The sequence below is a fragment of the Aplysia californica genome, unplaced genomic scaffold (assembly GCF_000002075.1).
Source record: "Aplysia californica isolate F4 #8 unplaced genomic scaffold, AplCal3.0 scaffold00331, whole genome shotgun sequence".
Taxonomy (NCBI): Eukaryota; Metazoa; Mollusca; class Gastropoda; order Aplysiida; family Aplysiidae; genus Aplysia; species Aplysia californica.
In genome coordinates, this window is record NW_004797601.1 from 216,271 (window position 1) to 224,513 (window position 8,243).

General features: G+C 41.5%; 1 pseudogene; it reads right to left on the minus strand.

The window, feature by feature from the left end:
• Nucleotides 1-2,181: 2,181 nt before the first annotated feature.
• LOC106012330 overlaps nucleotides 2,182-8,243 on the minus strand; it is an 8,017-nt pseudogene continuing 1,955 nt past the window's right edge.

Here is an 8,243-nt window from a genome sequence, read left to right on the forward strand (position 1 = left end):
GGGACGTTGTTGATTGCATCCTGAAGTTCCTCGTAAAACTGGTCTTTTTTCTCATTTTCTGTTGTTAGGGTTGGGGCGTAGGCGCTGATGAAGTGAACCTTTCCAGTTTTGGTTTCCATCTCCATGACAGTGATACGTTCGGATATACCTTGGGGGGTGCTGATCCTGTTCAGCAATCTGTTGTGTACGGCAAAGCCCACACCATGGATTATCCTCTCATCTTCCCCAAGCCCCTTCCAGAAGAAAGTGCAGTTTCTTTCCCTGATGGTACCAGAGTTAGCAAGTCTTGTCTCTTGTAGGGCAGTGATGTCTACATTGAGTCGTGTGAGCTCCCTGTCTATGATTGCTGTCTTTCTGATGTCCTCTGTTTTCTCCAGGTTTGTTGTGTCCATTCCGGTTGTCATTGTTCTAACTTTCCAGGTCCCCAGTTTCCATAGGGTTAGTTTTACTCCTTTTTTTGCCTGGTGCTGGATTTAACGTCTGCCTTTCGGTTTTTGTCCCAGCTCTATACACCCATAAGCAAACAGACGTGGCGGATCAGCACCTTACTGACTGGGGACTGCCCAGTTTGAGACGGGCGGTAACTGATCAGTGTGACTGAATAGTCACTCCCATCGTCAAAGGTGACCCGTGGTGACATCCTGTCTCGCCAAATAAGGATGTCTTATAACCCGTAAACTGCCATCTCCCATGTTTTTCCCTTGCTCGTCACAACAAGGATGTAGTGTCCTCTCCATAATCATATAAATGCTTTTGTAGCTGTGGTTGAGCTGTGGGTCTGATCCGCTGTATTTGCTCTTTTGCAGCGTCCTCCCAGAAATCTTGAAATCTTGACTAAGCTAAATGCCTGGGCCTGACTATACGGAGAACGTGCCTTGCCCAATTTGCAGGAACCCCCTCTCGACTTAGCTAATTTAGTCCAAAGGAGAGACGAGGTCAATACATTTGGAACCAGTAAAGTTGCAGGGGCTGCCAGAAGACAGTTCGGATCCTTCCTCCCTGTCGACTGCCTTAGGGGCCCTCCCTCCGGATTTGTTTAGGGTTTACTCCCTTAGCCTTTCCTACTCCCGTATGCACCTACAAGGCAGTAGGAACAGCTGCAGGTAGTACCATCTATTGTCATTATGGTAGCAGCACTAAGGCTGACCTGACCCCAATACCCCCTCCCCCAATATGTATTTATATATATGTGTGTGTGTGTGTGTGTGTGTGTGTGTGTGTGTGTGTGTGTGTGTGTGTGGTGTGTGCGCGAGTATGATTTATATATATATATATATATATATATATATACATATAACATATATATGTACCGGTATATATAAATACATATATATATATATATATATATATATATATATATATATATATATATATATATACATAAATATATAATATCACCCCCCGTGGCAGTACCACTGCCATTCCCAAAAGGGGGACATTTCTCGTTCAAGCACAGTAGACTTGTAAATGGGCTGATTCATGTCACGCTCATAACTGTGCCTGATCTACAACCGGGAACTGCTGTTTTTTCTTTCCTAATCCTTACTATTGTCATTTTCCTCTACTTCTTTTGTATGTTTGTCACTCTCATGTGACCTGCTATTTTTGGGGTTCCTTGATAGTCGAAGAAGATCTTGTGCTGTTGAAGCTAGAGAGGTGACAAGAATAAGTCTGATTCCCTGTAAAGACTTCTCTGTTGACACCCACCCCTTGGCGCTCATATGACCTTATGCAGTTGCGAGCGCCGTAAAACCCTCTACTATAAAAATATATATATATAAATACATGTGTGTGTGTGTGTGTGTGTGTGTGTGTGTGTGTGTGTGTGTGTGTGCGTGTGTGTGTGTGTGGTGTGTGTGTATGTGTGTGTGGTTCCGTTCCAGGGCTGGATGACGCAAGTTCTGCTGAGAAAAACTAATAATAATAACGAAGTCTAAAGAATTTGAACATTCCTCATAACAAGAACTAAACAGCTTGTCCTGCAAGCAGCCCCACTGCAGTTTCCTCGAAATCCATATCACACCAGTGGAGCGCTCATAGTGTTAGTGAGCTAGACAGGAAGCACTTTGTGGAGGGGTACTAAATTCTCTCCTTTTCCCTCTCTCTCTTTTTCCCTTGTCTGTCTGTTTGGCTCTCTCTCTCTCTCTCTCTCTCTCTCTCTCTCTCTCTCTCTCTCTCTCTCTCTCTCTCTCTCTCTCTCACTGTCTTTCTCTCTCTCTTTCTCTCCCCCTTCTCTCTCTCCCTCTCTCTTTGTCTCCCTCTGAGAGTGCGCGTGTGTGTGTGTGCGTGTGTGTGCGTGTGTGTGTGTGTGTGCATGTGTGTGTCTCAACTCGAGTTGTATATTCAAACACAAAAAAGAAAGAGGAGATATAAGGATAATCGACGTTTGATAGGAAAGAAGGAGCACTCCTAACCAGAGCACCCGCTAACAACCCACTAAAGAGAGAGTGAGAGAGAGAGAGAGAGAGAGAGAGAGAGAGAGAGAGAGAGAGAGAGAGAGATTTGGTGTTATCTTGGCATGTGTTACTGTGCTATTTTCCATATACACTGTATTACTGATCAAGTTCGGGCACCAAATATAGCTGACGGTAGACATGTTCACCAGTTGTTGAATGTTAACTTAGGTGGTGGTAAATTTGGGCCAAAACTTCGGAAAGTATCTGTTTATAAAATGTAAAGAGATTTTGATTCAAGAAGTCAAAAGGATCCCAAGATAAGCCAGCATTTGCCATGGTAGCTTGGCGTCTGAAATGCTTTGGGGGGCGAAAATCTTGGACGTTGGACTCGACAGATTCGCTTCATTCAACGCGAGGTTCACTGTTTCTTTTTTTTTCTTTTTTTTTTGTTCACAATCCCTAATCCTCTCCATTCTAGTAATTATATTTTTTAATGCAGCTCGTTATATGCACTATTGTTGACTAACAAAAAGGTACTGTTTGTATTCCACCACATCTCACCGTGTCAACAACAAGTAAACGTCCAAAATGCAAAATACAAATAGACTATGTACAAAAAAGCTAGCTGTTACCAAAAATATGATAGACCATGCTTGTCTGACTGTCCCACTCCTGCTGGACACCCTACTTTTATTACCGTTATCGAGACTTTAGGACGCTTTTTCGTCCCAAAAGTTACAGCAAGTGCGGAGATACTCGATGAAATCATCTTTCTGATACGGAATCGAACTCGCGTCTTCAGCTTGAAATGCAAAATGCTTTTCTAATCGATACTAATTATAAACAAGTGATCGGACCTGAAACGGATATTAAGTTTAAACTATCGGCATTATCAGGTATGTTACCAGTCATCTACCTCAGCTAACAGAAGTAGGGCTTCTTGTTTGGTTTCAGTGATGCCACTATCTAGAGTCAAAGCCGGTTACTTTTGGGCGGAAGTTCTAGAGGAAATAATTATATTTCAGGAAGAAAAAAATACACCTCACAACTTACAATTACACAAATTTTTTCCTGAAAATTCCACCTGTTGAGAAATGCACTTCAGTGTTTAGAAGTGTTTCTCTTATCGCTTTACTATTCTGAATAAAGTATGACTTATGATTGCATTGTCTCGAGCTTTGGGGTAACTTTGTTCCCCTTTCCTTGTGCTATTCTCTAGAAATAAATGGTATCATCTCATCATTCCGAACTGTATTATTATTTCATTTTACATCGTTCTATTCCAAACTGCGTGATCGGTATCGTGCTGTGGTAGAGTAGATACTGAAAAAGACGAACACTGCATTGATTTGTCTGCGGTTGTAAAAAAAAAAAAGTAATAGCAAGCGAACGCATTTTTTTTTTTTTGCGTTGCGTTTTTTTGCATTTTCTCTAAAACGCGATATTTTTAGGGGTATGGGGTTTTATTGAAGCGAGATTTCGGAGGCTGTTTAACGGATTCCCTTGAAATTTGGCCTCAGTGCGGGCAATTGGCGTAGTTGCAAGTAGAGGCTTTATTTTTTCATTATTTACGGAATCTTTTTCGTATTACTACGTTCTATATGCCTCAAAGGGAGAGATTTTTAAGGAAAATGTCGGTGTTTTAGCAAATCATGGGATAAAATCCGGGATATCTCGCTTATCATAAACGATATCAAAAAATTCTCTGACAAGTTGCAACTACCTATACTGAGTTTACTGTGTGAAAATATTAACTCTGTAGCTTTATAGATAAGAAAATTACGCCAGCACTAAAATAATGCTTTGTAGGGGGTCGTGACACCCTAAAATGTAAAAATTTGCCCAAAGCGCAGAAGTAGAGTCCATCTGACTGCCTGAATAACGTACAAGACCCCCAAAGTCATATAAAATGCCCTTAAATGATTGCTACGTCTGTGCATAACGGGTTTTGAAAAAAGCATGTCTGTCTTCCCTTATTAACAGAACAGAGCAATATGACATAAGACGAGAATAGATACCTTCTCTTTGATAATCTCTTGTTAACAGAACAAGACAACGTTCTCTTAATTATTTGATAACACAAGATACAATCTCTCCGTCGATCGTCTGCCGACAGAATGCAAAGCAAACAGGAGTTCGGTGTGCACAGACAGAGAGTGGTGACGTCACATGTTGGGCGTCTTTGACTGAGAGGTGACGTCATGCCACTATTTTTTTATTTTTTTTTTGGGGGGGGGGGTTGTTGTTGGTTGTTGCTGGGGGGGGGGGGGTTAGCTTTTTCTTGTTCCTTTCTTTTTGGGTGTGTTTGGGTTTTGTCGTTGTTTTTGCTGTTGTTCACAATTTAGAGATCTTTTGTAGTATTGAGGATTCTGTTTTGTGATTGATTTATTTGTTTTTGTGAGTGGTTTTTTTTTGGTTTGTTTGTTTTTTAACTTTGTTTTGTTTTGTTTTATTTGTGCTGTTGGGTTTTTGGTCGCTGTAGTTGTTTTGTGGGGTTGCTGTTTTTTTGTTGTTGTTGTTTGTGGGGGGGGGGGGGTTTGGGGGGGGGGGGGGTAATTTGGGGGATTGGTATGTTCTGGGATCTAACTCGAATAGTACCTCTCGATTCGATCTGTCATTTTGAGTTTGACACCTGGGCTCTAAGTTGTCTAAGGGTTCGGTCAAAATATTACTGTACAATAGTATAAATCCAAGAAGGAAAAAGTTCCTGGCCAGTTTATTTTAGAGATACCATTTTGCCGAGGCTTACTCAAGTAAGTAAGTAAATGGATTTATGAATATCAATAACCACTCTTTTGTATCCTATCGAAACTATTACCTTTTGATAAGAACCACTGGGTTTTTTTTAAGAGAAGTCTTTATGGAATATCTACGGTAAACGTCTGTTAGTGGTGAGGCCCTTACTTAGCCTTTCGTACAGAGAACATGAGATTGGTGTCCATGAGAGGATGCATTGTTTCAATATTTCAGTCTGTCTTTAAGGGCGTATCCCGCACAGTCCGGGCTGACAAAGACTTACAGGACCCGCAGAGCTCATGCTCACGCCCCTATCGACGCAATTTAGATTATTTAAAAGGTGGGCTTCTGACTTTGCCTAATGCCTTTAGTGTGCGGGCCAGCCGGGGCTGGTAGCGAATCAGCATCTCTACAGTACGACCGAGATGCTTGATAAAAAATGTTCTACCCACTCGGGAATCGAACTTGGGTCTCTTGCGTGACGTGCCTAACCACTACACCGCAGACGTCGATTTGTGTTACTGGATTTGTTAAATACTTACTACGTGGGGGGGGGGGGGGGGGGAGAGAATATGCACAAGTTGGACACTAGGTATATCCTTCTTCTGTCTATTGAAAAGTCATCATCGTCATTTGCCAGATCTGCGACACACATCGGCGACCTTGGTTCACTAGTCACTTTTTTTTTTGTTCGGGTTCTCAAAACGTTATATTTTTATTATTCAGATTCCCCCCCCCCCCTCCCCCGGTCACCCACGTGTTTAAGTTTTCCAAGTAAGCTGTTAATTTACTATTGGAAGTAGTGCGTGGGTTTATTACTACAGTCAAAGAAAGTAGGCACAGTCAATTTCAAATAAAGCATGTACTGCTGTTGTTATGCCAATACCTTGCCACGTGTCTCCATGTGTTGACTCCTAGAATGAAGGCTCTCGCGGCCTACAGGTTAAGGTGTTCTCTTTTCATTCAAAGGTCCCGAGTTCGAATCCTGGTAGCGAAGGAAAAATTTTATTCTCTAAAATTGCCTCCTTCACCTCCTTTCCTTCTCTCAAGCAATGTTCTGTCGTCTGCTTTCGTCTCCTCTTTCTTGCACGCCCCCCCCCCCCCAACCTTCTTTACCCCCTCCTCTGGGCTCCTGATTCTTTCTACAGCATTTCTACTGGTACTCCTTGGCTCCTTCTTACTGCTGTCTTTCAGCCACACCCCTGATCTTCTGGTAGGAAACTTCTACCCCTAACCTTCTCGGAAAAGGGCAAAAAATCTCGGAGGTCCAGGGTGCAAGTTGCGCACAGTAAAGCTCCCTTGGTGGTCTAAAATCGATAAGAGTATGCTTCCGTCGCCACCCCGGCAAAATTCAAAATTCCCAACCAACTGAAAATGTTTAATGTGTCCCGTGCGCTCAAACGACCATATTCAGTTCCGAGCGCCGTGAAACACTTACCATTTTTTTAAAGAAGGAAAGTATGCTAACGTACCGGAGCGTCAGAAGTGTCTTGACTTTTGAGTGGTGTCCCACGAGTGTACGTCTTCGGTGCCATGTTGCTGAGTGTCCGTAAAGGAGGACATTATGGACACGATCATCACCCATTTAATGGACAGCAAGAAGCAACACATGGAAAAGGAAGACTTATAATCTGAAGGCGTGTTTTCTAACCACCTGCTCTTGTAGATGGGTTTGAGGAAAGGGAGACTCAAAGAAACAATATCGGCCTCTTACTGCTGGAAATCTCACTCTCGCTGTTGACATTGAGGGCAAACGAGACATTGGTAGACCAAGAGCAACTTACTTCGAAAGCCTTAACAGATGGGCAACAGTGAAAGATCAGGATAATAAATATATTCTTGAAACTCTTTCTGCAGCCTTTCAAATATTACTCCTCGGCTCCTTCTTACTGCAGTCTTTCAGCCACAACCCTGATCTTCTGGTAGGAAATATCTACGTCTAGCTTCTCGGATACTGGAGAAAAATGTTGGGCAAGTTGCGCATTTTAAAGCAAGGGAATGAATTGCGAGCAATGATCACCAGCGTCTATTGTAGATCTGGCACTTGATGATGATGATGATGATGATGATGATGATGATGATGATGATGATGATGATGGAAAAAAGGCAAGATATATAGGAAGAACCACAGAATGAAAGAAAATGAAGTTGGACCTATCGGTGGTATCCTTCAATCACTAGCCCTTATCTGTGAAAGTACAAAGGTTTGCAAAAATAACCCACCCAAAGTACAATTTCGATAAACAACAGCAAACACAAGAGACTTGTTTGATACGCCTTGGTTTAATCAACATACATATGTCTACATTTAAACAGCGCTGTCCCCTTATCCCGGAAATGTACATTACAACTGATTATATAATACAAATAGAAGTTTGAGAATCAAGAACAGCAAACTGAAAAAGTAGCCTGTATGACTGTGTGGGTTGTCCCATTTGGTGAATTTTTTTTTTTTAACTACTTTAAATAATATCAGATATTATCATAAAGGTGATTTAATTTCTTTCCAAAGGGAAAAAAATCCAACATTCATAGCAATTTTGATTCTTCCTATTCGAAAGAACATAGAAAGTATGATCAATTTCAGTATAACAGCATGGGCCGTGAACACAAGACTACAAGATAAAGAAAAATTAACTTGATTAATACGGAAAGCGTGCAAAATTTCAACATCTACATTCCCCTACTTGGATGAACTGTACATTACAGCTTGCACTAAAAAAATTAATTCTATCTTTTTGGACTATAAACATCTCTGGTTCCCTCAAAGAAAAACATCAGTCAGACGTAAAAGACCTGGGCTTCTGATCAGTAACAAAGAAAGATACAGTGCTTCTGATCAGTAACAAAGAAAGATACAGAAGGTCATTTTTACCTTCACCCATCAAAATTCTTCCATATTAATCATCTTGTTACCGGTATTCATATGACATTCGTCAGAATAACCTTGAGTATGTATCTGGCTTGTTAATGTTTATAGTACTATTCATTTCTATTATGCATATGACTGTAAGCCTGCGTGTGTGTGCATATTTGCGTGTGTGTATGTATGTGCGTGTGCTTGTGTGTATGTGGGTGTGTGGGTGTGTGGGTGTGTTTGTGTGTGTGAGA